Consider the following 22,078-nt stretch of genomic DNA (forward strand, 5'->3'; position numbering starts at 1 on the left):
CGTTGGCAAAGTCTCTGTGACTTCAGTACCTCGACATTACGAATGGAATCATTGCATAATAGTTTAGAATCCGATACATTCTAATAATGGCAAGAATTTGTCATTCTTACACTTGTGATAAAGATTTGGAGTTGTGAAATGAGTTTCACTGAAGATGTATTCAATTGATCTATTTCACAAAGAAAGGACCATAGTTAAACATAGTGTGCATGCTTGGAGCATGGGATAACTATTGTTTTCATTCAAATATTAAGTTGATAAATTGAAACATTATACAAATATTAAGTTGATAAATTGAAACATTATACAAAGAATAATGTGTAATCAATATGGTGATTAAATAAAAGTTGTTTTATTTATATTCAAGAGATTTGAGGCCATATTGGATTCGATTATTCTTGTGTTTCACTTTGCATGTTTTGACTTCCCGAATAATAAAATTATTCAAACACTCCACATTCAATCATACTTTAGAAGTAGGTATTGAAGCTAGACTTTCATGAATGGGTCTGTAGATTGTCTAAAGGTGTTTAGACATAGCACAAGTTTGTTGCAGTATTCATGAGTACTCCTGTAATAAGATTTGAGTATTGGACTAAACCCATGCTCATTTGAATCATTTTATGGATTTTATCACGAGTGATCATGAGATGATAATATCTTATATTCTTGAAACAGAGAGATATGAGTTGCAGTTTACAAGTCGGTTGCACATTGATGATATGTAAACACACCAGTAACTCGGTGTTATAAAACGTATCATTGTCTGTGATTTGATGACTAAATATAGCAAGCACATGAGTCGAAGTTTATCCATTCCTTTTACCCAGTGTGGGATAAAAGCGATATATGTGGGCCCCTCGATGATTTAGTGATGACAACCCTAAGCTCTTCGCCAAGCCTGGACTGATTTGATTTATTCAATTAGTCAGTCGTCATAAATCGGAAGTCGGGAAACAACACATGAACAGAGAGAATGATTATAATCCATGACTCAGTTCATACAATATCTAAAATGGAGGAATATATAATCCCTTATCTTATGGACGCATTACTAACTAGATTAGAGTTCGCCAACAGTCTTTTTTTGAGAGCTACGATTGCTAATAGAGTTTTGGAGTCGAACTTGCAATTATAGTTATTAGACTTATCCAAGTGGGAGACTATTGGATTAGGTGTGTAAGCCCATAACTATAATTGGTATGTACTTGACCCAATGCAAGCAAGGGCCATTTGGGTTGTAACACTCTAGAACAATTTGATAGGATGGATATTTGAGAAAGAGGTTATTGTGATTTATTAATATATTATAAGTATAATATATTAATTGAGAGATCATATTATTTGATTAGTATTGATTAAGAATTAATTTGGAATTAATTTAGTGATCAAAAGAGGCTAATTAAATTAACGGGGTCTGGTTGTGTAAATCAGTGATATATATAGTTTGGCCTAATGATCCATATTGATTAGTAATGGACTAAGTTCATGTGACACTCCATGAAGAGTTAGTCCAAAGGGCTTATCATATGGATTATTAGATTAAGGCCCAAGGAAGTGGATTAGGGTTTAACTCTTGGATTCTACACTATATAAATGTAACCCCTAAGCCAAAAATCATGCACTAGTGATTCTAAAGAAGCTCTAGATGATTTTTGTGTCTCCAAACCTCTCTCTCAAGTTTCTCCTCTTGTTCTTGGTTTGTTATAAGACATTTGAGGCATCACACTTAAGGTGCTAGGCTCTTGAAAGACCAATTCATACAAGCTACAATTAAGAGGTATTCTTCTAAATTACTTTTATGTTTCAATTACCAATATTGTATGCTAGTTGTAGGCTTATAGCTTTAGAAATTTTTGTTGCATCTACAACTAGAGAAAACTTAGATCCAAAGCTATTAGGGTTGTGTGTGCACCATAGGAGTATTAGAGTACATAAAACCCAACATATATGATCCTATAGGGCCACACAATATAGCAAGTTACCGTCAATTGATTATTTATTAGTGTAATTTGATTATTAATAAATATATCAACACTTGTATTTAATTGGAAAATTATTATTTCATGGAAATAATATTTTACTATTTGAGAATTTATTATTTGTGGATATAATATTTATTGGAGAAAATAACAACTTACGAAATATATCATAAAGTATGATTATTTATATCTTAATAAACTAGTTCAATTTATATGAAAGGTAGTTTTATATAAAATAAATATTTATATATTCATATTTATATCTTAATAAGCTAGTTACAATTTATATAAAATATAGTTTTATTAAAATAAGATATTTATATATGACTAGTTATGTATATATATATATATATATATATATATATATATATATATGTTTGGAATTCTTTATAAAAATGATTGATTTTTATAAAGATAACATTCATGTGTATATAAACTAGTCATGAATATAAACTAGTCATGAGAAATTTTTTGTCTTCTTTTGTGCATGTTTTTTCGAAAATTGTAAGGAGACCAAGCATGGTCTTCTTTTGCCATGCTTGGGACAATGTTGTCCCTCCTTTTACTTTATTGTCTCCCTTACACTTTATGGGCGGTTATATAAGGAAGCGCTTGGAAGCCTTTTGTGACAAGTTCTTGCATCTTCTTCTTGTTCCTTTTGGCTATGAAACCATGGGCATGAGGAGCTTCAATGGGGCTGCCAGATTTCATGTTTTGCAAGCCTCCATTCTCTTGCATTTTGATGTTTAAGATTGTCCCTTTGTTGCTTCACCTTTGAACATATATTTGGTATATATTTCAAAGGCTTATGAACAACAAATTACAAGTGAATACTAGCATGTTTTGATTGTTCTACTCTTGCTTGGTGGATACTTCTACAGAACTCTTGTTTTAGAGTTTCATGTCATACTTCATCAGCTTCCAACCTCTCATGAGGATCAAAGTTTTCAAAAGTTGTTATGATTTCCCTTCTGTGGTTGTTTTAATCTTTCTAACTCTTGCAAAAGGATACTTGGTGGGTAAAATACTTTTAGTTTTATTCAACATTTTTAAAGCTTCCGTTGTCATTTTTACCGGTTGTGAAACTGGATTTGTGAATAAAAAACCCAACAATTGGTATCAGAGCCATTTTTGCAAGATTAGTTAGATTATTTATGTCACACCCCGACCGACGGCGGAAACATCGGGCAGTGTAACGTCATTTCTCGTATCATAGTTATCAACTTCCTGAAAAACATGCATTTTAAAATACGTCAACATAAAGTTGGTGAGTTCACAGGTTTTGACTCCATATAAAATAACACTTTTTCTCAAGTTCAAAAGTATAGTTTTAAAAGTATCATTTTGACTCTCCAACATTTAGTATATATATTAGATATAATGGTTTACTTATTAAATAAGTGATATACCTATAAGTTTCACATATTATGAATAAATGATTGTAATCCCAGACAAACTAAGGTTGCTAGGTATAAATCTTATTTCAATTCTATACGAGTAAAACCGCTGCGCATAAATCTATTTCAATTCTATACGAGTAATACCGCTACGTATAAATCTATTTCAATTCTATACGAGTAAGTGTGCTAGGTATAATTGGTTACTTAATGAGCAAGTAGTATACCTACAAGTTCCTTGTACTTAGAGTATAAGTCTTTGGGAACTTATACTTAACATTCATACTTGTATATCGACAAAGTATAATGCTTCTAAAGTTGTGCTACTATGAGTCCGTAACCGCGGCTGTATGACTAGTTTCAAACCTCTTGTTGATGCTACAAGTTTCGCATCTTAAGATAAGTTCCACACGCTTCATCAACGTCGGAACAATAAACAAATAAAAGGACAGTTTGTCACTCGCTTAAGTTTGGTTGTAGCTAACAACCATGAGTGGGGTTGTCAACCCGTATCTTATTCATACACGACTTCCTCGCTCGCATGGGATTAACGGTTACAGGTCAGAGGATTTTCCCTAGGATTTCCAATCTTAGTTGATGAATACAATAACTCGTGTAGACTTGTCGAGTTCCGGTAGTTCTAGTAGTAAAAACATATTCGTGTCTAAAACCCTAAGTTATTAGACTATGCTTTAAACATTTGTGACAACCCAAGTTGTCCCGTTACATCTCCCCGTTACCGTTAACGGAATATTCCACTGTATAAAAGTTCCGTTAATTAGAGGGCGTCAATTTAATAAACATTCCATATGGTTACCTTTAACATACCGTTAAGTCGTGATAAAAGGAAATAAAAACACAGGACACACATTTCCATTTATTTGGAAAATGTCAAGTTTTATTATTACGACCACTAAATCGGGTGCGACCAAAAGCCCCGTTTAACGGCAGTATCGGGTAAAATTCCACTGAGCCCCGACTGTGAAACCTATATCAGGGTGAGTGGAGTCCATTGGAGACTTTTTACACCCTCTCTCTATACTCTCTCTCTCAAGACCCGTTTTTGCCCCGAATCCGCAACCAAACGCTTCCAAATTGTAAGTCCGCTTACCCTAGCCTATTCTAAACATATTGATTCATGTTTATGGACCAAAATTCGGACTTAGAAGCAATGGAAAAGGAGTTTACGACCTAAGCTCTTTCTTAGGCCGTAAACACCTAAAACAAGGCCAAAAGACCCCAAACTTGTCCCTATAGGCTTGGAAATAAATTAAGGTATTAGCCTAGGAGTGTTTAAACATTAAAACTCAATGATTTAGGGCATAAAAGTGAGTTTACGGCCCAAGCACATGCTTAGGCCGTAAACCCCTCAAAACTATGTTAAAATGCCTCCAAAACACTCCCAAACCACCCTTAGGCTTCATACTTAATTTAGGGACTTAATAATGGGGGTTTTGATCACTTAAACACATCAAATTAAAGGAGAAAAAGGAGTTTATGGCCCAGGTCTATACCAAGGCCGTAAACTCCCCAAACCAAGCCAAAATGTTGGTTTTTGTCCCCCAAATGACCTTAGACATTTACCATAAAATTCTAGGAAGGATTTAAGGGCTTAAACACATGAATTGGAGGGGTAAAAAGGAGTTTACGGCCCAAGCTAGTGTCTAGGCCGTAAACTCCCCAAAGCACATGCAAATGTTAGATTTAATTCCCCAAAATAGCATCACACTTCATTAGAAATTGCTAGAAAGGTATTGGAGGCTTGAAACTTCACAAAACACTAAGGGTGAGAGTTTACGGCCGTAAACTCCCTTAGGAGTGTTCCTAGGCCGTAAACTCCAAGTTAGTGCCCTTAGAAGCCTCAAATCCACTCATGCCCTTTAGGAAAAATGCTTAGAATAATTCAATGAACAAGCTAGAAGCATCAAACACCCTAGAACCCATCACCATGAGTTTACGGCCGTAAACTCATGGTGAGTAGTCCCTGGGCCATAAACTATGTTATAAGGGTTTATTCTTGGAAGGTAAACTCCATTCCTTAGCCATACACACCCTTAAACGCTACCCGGGACACCCAAACACTTAGCCAAAGTGTTTTCCGCTCCTATGAGCGCGTATATTTGTTTAATTAGTATTAAATATACTAATTGTATGTGAACATATGTTATTATATGTTAAATAGGTCATTGTGTGTGTTCAAGTCCTTGCGTGACACCGAACGCCCAAACGACACCTTCGTCGGACCTACTTACACCAGGTGAGTTCATACCCCTGAATAAACCTTTTTAAATGCTTTTAAATGTTTTTATAGGGGGGATTACAAGTTAAACATGCCAGTTATCATATCAATCATATGTGATTGATAACCCGCATGCACAAGATTTTACCACACTTTACACTGTTTTATCGAGTAGGACACTAAAATGATTTTCACTTGTTTCAAAACTTTTATTTATACTGATTTGTCCAAACTCATTCTAAACTGGTTTATGAAGGATTTCCAAGGGTTTTTAAACATAATTTACAAAAGAATACCAACTGCGATCTTTCCCAAGTTTGAAGGTTTTTCATCAAAATATTCTTTTACGACTTATACTTTTACTTGTTAGATACCGTAGCTTCACTTTCATATATTTTAAACCCCTACTCGATGATGCTTACACTTCGTGATGCATTTATGCACATTATTGTCTCTATATCGCTTATACCAGTTATCGTCTCTATATCGCTTATACCTATTATCGTCTCTATATCGCTTATACCTATTATCGTCTCTATATCACTTATACCGGGTACGCTTATACTTCGCGACTCAATCTATCTACACTGTATGAATTCACACCATAATGATATGTCTCCACTTAATACACACCCAGCCATAGTTAGATGTATGTCTATGCGTATATAGTTACATATAAGTAATGATTGAGGGACTTAGGAAGGCTCGTCCGCCCTATTTCCTTTTCTTCATTGAGATGTGGTCTAGTGGGATCGGATGGCCATCCGAAGGTCGTTTGATTCATTAGTTATATATTATGTATATGAGCATGGACATATAGGAATTCTTTAGTCAGTTCAGTTAAGAGTCTCTACCTCTAGTCTACACTTGCATTAGAAACCCACTATTGGGAAGTCTCTACCTCTGGCTCAGCACTTACACACCACCCACTATTTGGATGTCTATACCCACTATTTGGGATGCATCTTCAGGACACGGCCTTCTCCGTCGTCTAGTTGGTAACCAGAGTCTCCTGTAGAGAGAGCGGACATTGTGTGTATAGATCTATACGGGATTGACACCCCCGCACCCTGACTGCTAGCTACAGTCCACGGCGCACCAAGACAAGGGGTGACAAATGTCACATTATATAGATGCTTGTAGGGCGTCTGGTACTCTAGTGTCGGATAGTATGGTTACGAGTATCCCGGGTTACCTTATAATTCATGGCTTTAAGGTAACGGTATTTCACCAGCAATTTACATTGTATGCTGGTAACACATTTTTAGAGTCACACTGTTTTGACCTTACAAGACGTATCTTTCATTTGATACTGTCTAGGGTCTGTCTTTCACTGTTTTGACCTTACAAGATGTATCTTTCATTTGATACTGTATGGGGTATGTTATCACTGTTTTGACCTTACAAGACGTATCTTTCATTTCATACTGTCTGGGGTCTGTCTTTCACTGTTTTGACCTTACAAGACGTATCTTTCATTTGATACTGTCTGGGGTCTGTTATCTTTGTTTTGACCTTACAAGACGTATCTTTCATTTGATACTGTCTGGGGTCTGTCTTTCACTGTTTTAGACCTTACCAGCTGTATCTTTCATTTGGTACCTCTGGGGTCTGAGTCTCTACTCGTTAGACTGAACCAGGCGTGTCGTTAGTTCGACGTCCTCCTATGGTCTATGATTCCTTGCCTTAGTCAGCAGTCTTCACAGCTGAGGCATATGATATCCCCTGATGTCGTTTGCTTTCCTTAATAATCAAATTCAGTATTTTGATAATGATAGCAACTTAGGGAAAACTACTTTTTACCACACATCACTGCCAGTCTTGGTAGAATGCTGCTTTATTTAAAGAAAATATAGGATTTTCTGGAAAGGACTCTAATACACTGAAACCTCTTAAACTATTTCTTTATTAAGTTATTTGAATGAAATGTCACTAAATGCTTATGAACTCACCAGCATTTGTAAAAATGCTGATACTCGCTTTTCAAATAACTTGTAATCTTAGGTCAGCAATTAGACAGGTACATCCCCGGAGCTGTTGATGAAGATAGCCTAGTACCATGTTGTTCTTATTATATTTTTCTGTACACTTTATTAGGTTTTAATGTAAACTATGTAAAATTATTCTATTAATGCAATGTTTTGTTGTACTTTGATTACTATAATGCATGTGTTGTGATACTTGACATGACGTCATCCACCCCAGAACGTTTCCGCCGTTCCGGTTTTGGGGTGTGACAACATTACTCCTAATATTTATAATACTTAGGCAATATAATAGTTATAACTTTGAGTAAAAACCAGGTTTTATCTTAACATAAAACCAACAATAACAACATATAGCGTTCCTAGTTTTATCTTGACATAAAACCAACAATAACAACGTACCTATCAATTAACATATAGAACTTCCGAGTACAACTCTAGAACTATATCGCACATGAAATATATATAGAATCCTAAGTATAACTTAAGATCTACATTAATACAAGAACATGCTAACAAGTTGATAATAGTTGTATATATTCAAAATATTATATTTAGAACAACTATATCCCGATTATTATAACTATCTATGTTGATACTAATATACTATCATATACACATAATAGTAACGTATATACAATATTTAGCATGCGTTTTCCCCTGAAAATATTAGAAAGTGGGGCCGTGAAACTCACCTTAGTATCGTGCTTCGATAGAATCTAACTGAAAACGTGCAGCGGCTCGTCGTTGTCAGGCACGAGAAGGGAAATGGCCTTCGGAAACGAGAGAGAAAGAAGAGAAATGGTGTAAAGAATAGAAGAGGCTGGACTTGCTATTTATAGGATGATTTTCACCCTCTCACTTCGTGAGAATCAAGACTCACATCGTGATCCATGGCAAGAGTCATCCCATAGTCTTCCTAGGTGTTTTCTAGGCTCGATTAGTGTCCTATACCGACCTCACGCCGTGAGAAAACCTTGCTCACGTCGTGAGCTTTTGGGTTATCGTTCCGTAGACTTCTAGCTTCGAAATGTGGCGTTTTGAACCTCACGTCGTGAGTTTTTATGCTCACGTCGTGAGTCCAGTCAGATTAGGGTTTCTAACACGTGTCGTGCACTCAGACAACTGTAAATTCGGAAGGTCATAACTCTTGCATACGAACTCCGTTTTTGACGTTCTTTATATACACGTGTAGGTATTTCCGAGTAATACAACTTTCTTTTAGACTCTAATAGCTAATTCTAAGTCTATTTTAAATTCCTCTTATTTATATAGATTTATAGTGTTAGGGTTAATCATAACTTCTTCACGTGAAGTTAGATTTAGACGTTCTCTATAACTTTGGAATCGTATGGACGTATACTTTGAGTTCTATCATAAATTATGTATGAAACTTCATACTTTAACATGAATTACATAGTAAGTTTATCACATTACTAGTTTAACAAAATCACATTACATGATTGGCATAATCACATGTGATTGTATTTGACCTATTTTGGTTGGTGTTACAATTTCTTATGTTGATGAAATCTTTATTTTTGGAAAACATGGAAGGTTTTCTCTTTGCAAGAAAAATACATACATATTTTCTATGACAACTTTAAAATGTTTATAATTGTTATTTTTGACCAAAAGTTTACATGCATCCTTTCGGTCATAAAAGTTGTCTTATAAAAACAAAGAGTTGTTTTATATAATTTTGAGTATATAAATATGTATAATATGCATAAACTTGCCATGGACCTTTGTGTTATTGCATGTGTTGATTTATTTAAAATGGTTGTAACTATTTATGTATTTATATGGTATGTAATAATTAAATAAATAGTTTTCATTTGTTAATTTTTGTAAGTAATAGATTAGTTTTAGAAATAGTTTATTTTTATAAAAAAAGTAACAAGAATGCAGATAGTGGAAATTTTGATGATCAAAAGTTTATAAAGTTGATTTTATTAAAGTTTCTCAAACTTTATAAAATTATTTTTAAAACTTACTACAAGTAGTTGAAGCAAGTGGGAGCACATGAAGACTTTAAAAGATAAAAGGTCATTTATGTCCCTTTAGAAATGGAGTTGATAATTTTGTAATGGATCACAAAATTATTACTATTTAGTGGCTTGGTTTATGCACATATGCTATAATTGTTATGCATGCTTGTGTTGTTTTATGTTTATGTTATTATTATTATGTTATGGTTGATAAATTAGTTTTTCAAATGCAAAATAATATTTGAACATAAATAAACATCACAAGGAGTTTGGTTTTAATGAAATTTACCTTTTAGCATAAGATGCTAAAAATAGTTTTACAGTAAAACAAACTTTATCGTTAAAACTAGTAACCGGTAAAATTTCGGGATTAAAATTATAAAAGTTTAAAATAGAGATTTGTAAACTGATCAAACTCTAAACCTTATAAAAGGAAGTTTTATTAAAAGGTTTTCAAATGTTCTAAAACGCTCAAACGATATAACTTAGTACTAGTTATGAATTTAAAACTTTGATCGCGTCAATTATATAAAATCGGGTTTCATATATAGAACATTGTTAAAAAAGTGTGATTTTAACATCAAATAAGTTTTTTAAAGTATACCATGGTTTATTAAGTGCATGCAGTAACCATGATATAACATGTTTTTAAACGAATTTTGCTAAAAAATTTTAGATATATAATCCACTATCATAACCATGAATTATCATTTCTCTTTAGAATACTTAATGAAGCAATAACATTCAATAGATACAACTTCAATGAATGGGTTCATGTCTTAAGAGAAAATCTCATGAGAGATGTGAAATTGTATACACTTAAAGGACCTATTCCTAAACAAATTGCTTTGAGCAATATACCTGAATATGATACCAAGTAAATGCATCAAAGTGATGCTCAAGATGCTTCTAACATCGTACTAAGAACAATTATTCATGACTTCTTGGAAGTTTTGGATAATTTATATATATATATATATATATATATATATATATATATATATATATATATATATATATATTTGATAATATAATAGGTTAAGCAATATTCCAATAAATATAGCGATATTTTTTTGAAATAGTGCAAGACTAAAATAGTTACCTTGTGTGATCTAAAAGGCTCATGTTTTATGCAATAAACACCTTTAAGCCTAAGAAATCCAATAAGGCCCACATAGATGGATCTTGTTTCTTTTGAGAAGAAATTAGACATTGTTAGAGGAACTAATCCTCTTATCTAGAAAGAAAGTCTAGAAGAGACTAGTACTTTAGGTATCTACATGATAGAACTCATGGCTGACTTCTATTTCCGAGACTAGATCTCTTAATAGAATTACAAAGTAAATATCAACATTTTATAAATAAAATTAACTTCTATATGAAATCACTTTTAACTTAAACTTGTTTTAAATCAAGCTTATCCATGACATTGTTATCTTTATTGTATAAATGAAATCCACATATTCCAACTTTAAGAAAGGGATATTTGAAGGCAAATAATGTAGTTTATTTCACTAAAGTGTAGAGAAAATAATTATTAAGGAACTATACACTTTGGTGTATGACTTCCTTTCTAATGAATGTCTATGATTAAGCACAAGATACAAGCTAGTAGTAGCATCTAAAGCCTTCGTGATGATAAAGGGTGAATTAAACTTTACTTGATATAGTTTACTTTCTAATCGATAGAAATGTCCGCCTTTTAACCTTTTTGTGATTATACTTCAATCACTATTAATTGTATCTAGAATCCAAACACCAACTAATTACATAATTGTAGAATATTCTAAAAGGGAATTTAGATTATTTATATACAAACCCATCAAGAATAAGTTAATTTATTCCTGTGAAAGCTGAGTTAGTAGAAAACAAGATTCTAATGACAAAGCAAGTGGAAGGCACGTGGAACTTGAAGCAACTCAAAAACTATAGCCGTATGTAACAATTGTTGGCCGTAGTTTCAACAAGGAATTGTTGAACGTGAATAGTAGCTATTCATAAACACAAATTGTTCACAATAATGGTAGAAATCATCTATGAATTGAGAAATGTGAAATCTCTCATTGATCAAGTATGGGCTTGATTAATATTACTCTCTATTGCAAGGCAAGAAGGAGTAAGAGATTCTTCTAGAAATAATATGTACATAAATATATATACCCATTTAGTAATACTTGTTATATAAGGATTTTCTCATAATCATGTCATTGAATATGGTCCTTATCACACGCATGACATTGACTATGATCAAACCTTTTCACAAGTAGCTATGATTAGATCAACAAGGATATTATTTACTATAACTTCATATTCTTAATATATGATATAGCACAGAGATTTCAAGAAACACTGCTTTTCTTAATAGATATCTACTAGTAGATATATATCTAGCTTAGCTTGGAGGTTTTCTTAATTCATGTTATCCTAAGCAAATGTGTAAGGCTTAAGATCCACTTGTAGATATAAAGCAAACATCTCAAGTTTGGAATAGTCATTTTAGTATAAATATACAAGGTATGCTTTTATATCAAAATGAAAAAGAACATGTGTGTGTTTACTAAGAACTAGTGGGAGGATAGTGATATTCCTAATCTTGTATGAAAGAGACATACTTAATCATTTGAAATGATATTCCGACTATGCAAGGTGGTTTTTACATTGACTCGGAAAGTATTTCTAAAATGAAAGACTTAGGAATGACAAGATACATTCTTGGAATGTAAAATCTATAAGAGATAGATAAAGATGAATGTTAAAGGTTTTAAAATTCTTTTTGCATGAAATGACAATATCTTGAAAGAGGTCAAGATACAAGATTCCTTTAGAATATTCTTGACATTGTCACATGACATCATTTGTTAGTTTGTCTCAAAGGTCCTAGCACATAGGTTGAGCTAGATGAAATGATTTATATTCTATTTGCTTGGCAAATGAATCCGTCATTTATGTCATATCATGATATACAAAATTAAATACATGGTTAAGTCACTAGATGACTATGAGAACATTCTAAGAGTACTTAAGAAGAGCTAAGAGAATGTATAAGAGATAAGTAGTTTAGAATAAAATTTTAATGTAAAGAGCTACATAGGACTTTGATTTCTAAATAAATATAGATAATTATGAATTATAATTGGATTATGGCTTCATTATGGAATGAAGAGTAAGTTTACTTGGAATGAAATCCAAGCAAAACAAAATATCACAATCTACTAAATAAGAATACACTACTTTTCAGAAGTTGAAATCAAATATAATTAGATGAACTAGATCATTGAAAAACTAGGTTGAATCCTTCCATTCAGGGATAACCTAGAAATCTTTTATGAGTAATAGAGTGTACTTAATCAAGCAAAGAAAATCTATGTCACATAAGAGCACCAATTATATTCTCCAAAATATTTAAGTATACTTAGAGTAATGTCAAATATGGAGATGATTGTATTCGCAGAATTCACACAAATTAAATTTAGTTAAACCCATTAACAAAGTCTTTCCTTTTAATCTAAATATGAGTGGTCACACTTCAGCCATAAGACTTTTATTATTCTAGTAATGAGATTTTGATTTGAATTTAGTATTTGGATATTGGAACATTATAACAACAACTATTAAATAATGTTTTGATATACTGGGACATTATCATTACATTAATACTTGTTGTGTTCTATATTAACATGTTTAATCCATGAATAATCTTATTATTCTAAAAGTTCATAGTCGGTCATGAGTGTGGGAGCAATTATGAAGTAAGTCTAATATGAAATGGATTGGTTGACTCTCACCAAATGAAAGTAGGAAAGTGGTTGTAACCAAGTTTCATAGGTACATGTTAGAGAACTGGTACTGAACCGACCTACATCAAGATCATCTCATAGATCGCAGTTATGAGTGATCTTGATTAAAAGGTACTATCTTTGTTTCCTTAACACCTGAGATACATAGTGGGACTTAAGTGTAGGGAGTGTTGTGCTTTGATATGACCAAATGTTGTTCCTTGAATAGGCAGTTATAAAAGTCATATTTGGGTATGGTGTGAACTATGCAAGAGGCTTATGTAGTCAAGATATAATTTGTTCTTCTTATGTGTTGAGAGTTAGACATCTAACGCGTGTTACCCAAAGTTGAATTACAAATGAGATTGATTGCGATCCAAGGCTCATGTTCAACAGGATCTTTGTAACAAAGGGATAATTGATAAACTTACCTTAATACATCAATTGAAGCTTTGACCTTTTGGTAATTGGATGTTGATGAATGGCATTTTTCGTCATATGTTATTGTGACAACTTTAGAATGTTTATAATTGTTATTTTTGACCAAAAGTTTACATGCATGTTTTTGGTCATAAAAGTTATCTTAGAACAACAAAGAGTTGTTTTATGTTGGTTGTGACAGTGCAACATGTGGTTGTGGTGGCATGTAATAGTAGTTGGTGGTGGTGGTTGTAGAGTTTGGATTTGACTTCTTTGATTATGTGAATTAGTGTATAATGGATTGTATTATGTTATGATTTTTATGTATTAAACTAAAAATGGTACATATTCAGTTGTATATTTTGTATAATTATTTTGTTAATATATGAATAAATGTATACATGAAAAAATTGAACGATGAATTAGTTAATTAAATTATTTATTAAATTGTGAATATGTTTTATAAACCGTATATTTGTTTTAGAGAAATCTATAATTTAGAAAAAAAAAAAAAAGGAAATTGAATTTGACAAGGAATAATTCTATTTTTATTAAATTTTGTATATTTGGCTGTAAAACTAAAATGATATGTCTTAAAAAGTATTATCAAAGAACTAAGAGCTATAATGTTTATATAATATATATATATATATATATATATATATATATATATATATATATATATATACATATATATATATATATATATGAGCGTTTAATCGAGAACATTTCTTATTGTGAGAATTTGGACCACACAATTTTTTTTAATTAAAATTATCAAATACTATTAATATAAATAAAAAAATAAGTAAAAAAAATTAAAAAACCCACTAACCAACAGCACTCACCGCAAAACAATACCATCCACCACCACCCCCACTCGTCACCGCTGCCTACCTCCACCACCCATCACCACCACCCCCACCCACCACCCACGAAAACCACCACCCAACATCATCACCACCACCCGCCACCGATAACCACGACCACCATCCACCACCATCACCCGCCACCACCATCACCACCACCTGCCACCACCACCACCACAGTCACCACCCACCCACCACTATGACCACCACCTTCCACTACCACCAACCACCACCCACCACCCATCGCCACCACCATCCATCACAACCACCCGCATCCACCACTCATCATCACCACCCACCACCCATCACCCCCACGACCCACTACCACCACCCATCACCACTGTCCACCACTACCCATCACCACCACAACCCACCACCACCTAATACAACCACCACTTACCCACCTCCACTACTCATCACTACCACCGACCCACCACCCACCATTATGACCAACACCCACCACCCACCACCCATGACTACCAACCACAACCACCACCCATCACCATTACCAGCTTCCACCACCCACCAGCCACTACCACCACTCATCACCACCGACCACCACCACCCATCATCATCACTCACTAAAATCATTGACCACCACCAACTACCACCCACCTCCACCAACAATCACAACCACTCACCACCACAACGCCACCCATCACCCACCGAAACTACTATACACCACCCTCACCACCAACCACCAACCACCACCACATATCACCATTACCCATCTTCACCACCCATCACCACCACCCGCCACCGCCACCTGTCACCCACTATAATCACCATCCTTACTACCACCTACCACCCCACATGTCACCCCCACCACTCTTCACCACCACCACCACTAGACATCACTACACACCATCACCACCACCCGTGATTATGTGTATATAAGCACATGTTATTATGTGTATCTAATCACATATGATTATTTGGAAACTATTTCTTTTTGTCCATATAAATCTTACGTGATTACATGTATATAATCACATGTGATTAGATATATTCAATCAAATATGATTAGATATATTTAATCACAAATGTCATTATCGTGTTCTCGATTCAATAATTGTTTTTTGTCAACTTTAATCATATGTTACTTAATGTACAAGAACAACTATTGAACGAGAATGTGAAAATGAATATTGTACATATCAATCATATCTGATTAGATACCTATAATCTAATGTAATTAAATACACACAAGCAACAACTGAATTGAGAATGCAAAAGTGAATATTTTCCATATAAATTTTATGTTATTAGATACAAATAATCACATGTGATTATATGAATTTAATCACATATGATATATGTGGACAATATTTATCCTTGTGTTCTTGTTCTTGTGTATATAATCATATGTGACCATATGTATTTAATCACATATGATTTATATAGACATCATCTTTTTTTTGTCCATATAAATCATATGTGATTAGATACATATAATCACATATGATTAGATGTACATAGTCACATATGATTAAAGTTGACAAAGAACAATTACTGAATCGAGAATGCGATAATGAATCTTATCCACATAAACCATATGTGATTGGATACATATGATCACATGTGATTATATGTTTTTAATCAGATATGATTTATGTAGGCAATATTTTTTTGCGGTTTCGATTGAATAATTACTTTTGTTTATTTAATTACATGTGATTATATGTATATAATCACATATGATTTGAGGTGGACAAGATTCATTTTTGCCTTCTTGATTCAATAGTTGTGATCCTATACTTAATCACATGCGATTATACATATAATCACATGTGATAAAATACATGAGAACAACTATTGAATCAACAAAGAGAAAATGAACTGTGTCCATATAAATCATGTGATTAGATTCATATAATCACATCTGGTTAATCTGGATAAAGATTTGTATACGTGTTCTTGATTCAATATTTCTTATAGTGTATATAATCACATTTGATTATATGTATCTAATCACATATGATTTATATAGACAATATCCGTTTTTTTTCAAATTAAATCATATGTGATTAGAAATATATAATCATATCTGATTAAATGTATTTAATCACATATGATTAAAGTGGAAAAAACAATTATTGAATGGAGAATGCGAAAATTAATCTTAGCCACATAAATCATATGTGATTAGATACATATAATCACATGTGATTATATGTATCTAATAACATATGATTTATGTGGACAATATTTGTTTTCGTGTTTTCGATTCAATATTTGTTCTCATGTATTTAATCACATGTGATTATATGTATTCAATCACATATGATTTATGTGAATAATATTCAAATTCGTGTTCTTAATTCAATAGTTGTTATCATGTATATAATCATATGTTCTTTTATGTATTTAATCACATACGATTAATATAGACAAAGAACAACTACTGAATCGAAACACACAAAAATCAATCTTATGCATATAAGTCATATGTGATTAGATCATATAATCACATTTGATTTAATACACAAGAAAAATTAAGAAATCGAGAATACGGAAATGAATCTTATCTACTTGTCTCACTAGAGAACAAACTACTTTCTATATTTCCTTGTTCACTCTATCGGATTAGGGTATACATGAATACTAACATAAAACAAGTAATGCCTACAAAATAGGAGAGTTAGTGTAACTCGACTCCTTGAACTTAAAAATAAGCTAGTATGAGCAAGATGGAGCCTTTACTTTTCGAGAACCTACACAACAATTATAATATTATTTAGCTTGTGCTTTGTTGTATTACTCTTATAAAACTTATGTAAATATATTCTTATTTTCTCTTTGATTGTAGTGTTTTGTTTGGGATCTGTTTTCTTACCTTCCAACCCATTTTTAAATTTCGATAAAATAATATTGGTAAAGAGCCCCCTTTTATATTTTCATAAATATAAAGATCTCTTTCTTATGATTTTTGGTTGATTTTGTATTAAATTTACAAGTGAGTAACTTTAAGTTGTCACTTTCTGGACCACTCAACACTCTTGGAATAAATTGTACCAATATACTAAGAATTACATCGGTCCCTTTATATTTGGGAGACTATACATCCATATCTAACTATAGGATTTAGAATTTTGTCATTTGGAGTTCTGATGAATTTATTATGATTTTTTGAAGACAATGCATGGAATCTGTGACAACATGGACCAATATGAAAAGATTACCAATTTTACCCATCAAGGAGTTGGAACTTCGAAATGTGATTCAAAGTTTGAAGAAACTAGACACGCTAAGATTTCCATAAAACTATGTCTCATGATTTTTAGGTGTTCTTATTGACTTTCACGAATTTTAGAAATTGGAGGACATATTTGGGAAAATTGATCATAATAGCTTTTAAATCACTTTTGGTGCTCTACTAAGGACATAATGGTTAAGCCTTAAGTTTATCACTTTTTATATGATTGTTGTTTACTTATTAGGCTATTGAGATGTGAAATTCAATTTAACCTAAGGTCCTTAATGCTTGGCTTAATGAGGGTTCAAAGTTAAGGATTTTCACATAAAGTGACACTTTTACACTTATTAGGGTTAAGTTGCCAACTTAACCGATTAAGCTCTTTAAGTTACTTCTTGGAAGGAAAAACAAGTCCTACACAGTGGAAAATTAAATAGAGATATCAAAATATGTTTGGGGAAACTATGCAAGAATACAAAATTCAATTTATAATATCAACAACCAAACATTCAAGCTGTTGAATATGTTTGGGGAAATAAAGTCTAGTAAAAAAAGTAAAAAAACAGAGGTAAATTAAACACATACATCAAAATGATGTTATTTAAGTAAAAGCCATTGACAAGAACATATAGACTACAACAATGAATACACCACCTTATTCTTGATTTATTTGTGGAGGTTTTTTCATTACCATTTCATCGAACACTTGGTGTTTATAAAAAATCTATAAGTTGTCACAATGTCTATGAGATTACTTGAAACAAGATAGAAGTTAATTACCCGAAATGAAAGAGTAATGAAGCAACAATAACAACAAGAATCACTTAACACTGACATTAATTTCGCAATCTAAATAAATCAAACTAGTTCGTTATAGTTTTATTCTTAATTCGAACAAAATTAAACCATTTCATTAAGTAATAAACATACATGGTTTAATCGATCTTTGTACTCTGATCTAGATGAAGTGATAGCAAACTCATGATGATTTAGGGATTCTCGTGCGCTCCGATGGAAACAAACGAATTATGTTGTTGATTGGGAATTATGGAAAAAATAGTGAACGATAAGCTCATTGTCGTTGGGATGAAATTAGAAACCAGGTGGTTCACTGGAGGTCCGTGTCACACCCCAAAACCGGAACGGCGGAAACGTTCTGGGGCGGAGGACGTCATGTAAAGTATCACAACACAGAAATATAGTAAACAAGCAAACAACATCATCTGCATTAACAATATATTTTAATACAAGTGTGTTCTGTATAGTTTATAAGACACCAAAAATAATGAATCAAAATAAAAGATGAGTCTTGAAAGTGCTCCATCTTCTCAAAAGCTGGCCTCGGTACCTGTCTACTGACGACCTGAGAATACAAGTTATTTTGAAAGAGTTTATCAGCTTTAAAGCTGGTGAGTACATAAGCATTTTAGTGTCATTGTTTGTATGTAAATGTTTGTAGTAATTGTTTTATATCTCTTAGAAAATCCTATATTTTCTACTAACAGTAGCCTTCTACCAAGGCATCAAGTGTGTTGTGTGTTTGTTCATTGTAAGAGTGAGTATTCCTCCCAGATGTGACTATCATTAATAAAATATAGTTTGTACATTATTGTTTATGTGAAGATCACAAAGTAAATGTAATGGGGAAAGTAATGAAGTACTATAGTTTTATGTTATAGTAACTACTGCTATACTAACTACCTTAAACCAATTGTTAACTAAGGTATAATGTGATATAATTTGTAACCATACTTGATCGACCTAGTAAAACACGATGCACGAAGACGTCGAAATGGTATGACATTCATCACCCGAAGACCTGCAGGTCCCACTGTAGCTAGCAGCAAGGTGTAGGATGGTCAGTCCAGTATAGATCTATACACGAATCCATGCTCTTCCTTCAGAAGACTCCGGTTACCAGACGAGCCATGACAAATGCGATGCCCCGAAGAAGTGCCTCAGATTTATGTTATTGTGTGTATGTATTGTATGTACTAGTGTAGTGTATGTCCTCTCTAATTCTCATCATAGAACGTTCTGTTGTATATTATATAGTATGTATGAATAGTATGTACTAGTGTATGATCCCTCTGTATAGTGTATAGTATGTTCTCTGTACATAGTGTATAGTATGTATCGACTCATGTATGAACTGACTCTTTGTATGTTTCATTGTACTAGAAGTTAGCAAGTAGTATATCCCTAAACTATACCTATTATAGTTTACTAGAACTGTTGTTTGAATGACTTAGCAAGCTTATACACCTTTGCTACCCAAAGGTGTTGGAACTGAAGTAAAAGCTTTATATCCATACATATATACATAATATATAACTAAGGATCAAACGACACTCAGAAAAACATCAAAGTACTCTAACTCCACAACCAAACAAGGAACAGGAATTAATTCGAGTTATCAGTCTTAAGTCCTTTAAACCTTACTTATATAACTATATATGTACTGGACATGGTTTTGACAATATATAAGTTTAAAGAATTGAAAGTAATGGTTTGGTAATTAAGAACAAGTTTTATAATAAGTTTAACATGTAAAAGAGTTTAATAATCATTTTAAAGTAGTTTTGTTGACCAAACAGTTAGAAGTATAGTAAATCCACATGTTTGATAGTTATAAATCACATGTGATTGAAATTATAACTAAAGTGATTCAACTTGTATTCCCTCCCCCCCCCCCCTAAAAGCATTTAAAAACATTTAAAAGGTTAATTAAGGGGTATGAACTCACCTGTAGTGAGTGATGCGACTGTAAGATCAGTTTAGGAAGTTGAGTGTCAATTGCGGACTTGAGCACAAACGAATCATATCATCCATATAATGACATATGTATGTATACAATTAGTGTTGGTAACAACTAATTATTGAATTGGGACCACCTTAGGGACTAGTAAACACTTATATTGAAGTGTTACAACCATATATGATTGTATATAAGGGGTATATGGCTATACAAGGGAGTGTATGGTCAAAATACACCATTTGTGTGTGTGTGCGGCCAGGGTGTGCGGCCATGGTGTGTGTGCGGCCGCACACTCCCCATGAAGTGTGTTAAAACTTATTTTAAGGCCTTAGGACTCATCTAGGAAGGTTTATACTTCATGTTCTAGCCTTATATGGAGTTTATTGCCATTTTAGGACCTAAAAGAGGTGTGTATGGTTGTACATGGTGTGTGCAGCCGTACACATGGTGTGCGCGGCCGTACACATGGTGTGTGCGGCCTTACACTCCTGGAGATTATGAGAAATTACGTTTTTCCTACATATCTTCAAGTGTTATTGGCATATAACAAGCTATGATAAGTGTATGCACGATTTAGAGGCTTAGAAGTATGGTTAAACTCCAAAAAGTTTAGTATGTGTTCTTGGTGTTTTTGAAGATCTAACACCAAAAATGTGTTTTTCATGGATCAAAGTAGGGAAGAAGGCTAGTTAAGTTCAAGTATCAACTAATCAAAGGAAGGATTACTTACTTTTATGAAGATCAAGATGAAGATTTGAATGGTACTTGAGAGAGAAACGTGATCCAGCTTTGAAGGAGTGGGAAAAGTGTTCAAAAATGACTTAGGGTCATATTTATAGGTGGAAGTGTGTGGCTGGAATGGGTGTGCGGCCGCACACACTTGTGTGTGGCCGTACACTCAAGTGTGAGGCCGCACACTCCATGTGTTGTAGTGTTTGGCCCAAATGTGCTTGATATGCATCGTGTTATCCCATTTCTAGGCTCCTACCTTGATTGAACTAGGTTTAGAACACTCAAATAGACCCTAAACAGTGTTAAAAGATAGCAAAACGAGTCTAACTTTGATTACATTGGTCTATTGTACAAGATAGAAATTCCGGGTTGTCACAGTCCGTTGGTCTCGACAGTGGTCCGACGTGAAAATGAGACGACAAAAACGACACAACTAGAGCGGATGGGGTTAGGTGAGTATTTTACTACAATACATCCGTGTTTGTTTTTAATCCATCATCTCTACATCTTCATTTCAGTTGTTCACAAAATTGCCACCTTGGAGACATTTTTGTTCTGATTTGTTCTCAAAATAAAAATTGTTTATATATATATATATATATATATATATATATATATATATATATATATATATATATATATATATATATATATATATATATATATATATATATATATATGGAAAAGTTCAATAGAGAACCATAATTATTGGTTCTCCAAGGAACCAAATTTT

Source organism: Lactuca serriola, chromosome 8 (assembly GCF_051521515.1).
Source record: "Lactuca serriola cultivar US96UC23 chromosome 8, Lser_US96UC23_V15, whole genome shotgun sequence".
In the NCBI taxonomy this organism is placed as follows: domain Eukaryota; kingdom Viridiplantae; phylum Streptophyta; class Magnoliopsida; order Asterales; family Asteraceae; genus Lactuca; species Lactuca serriola.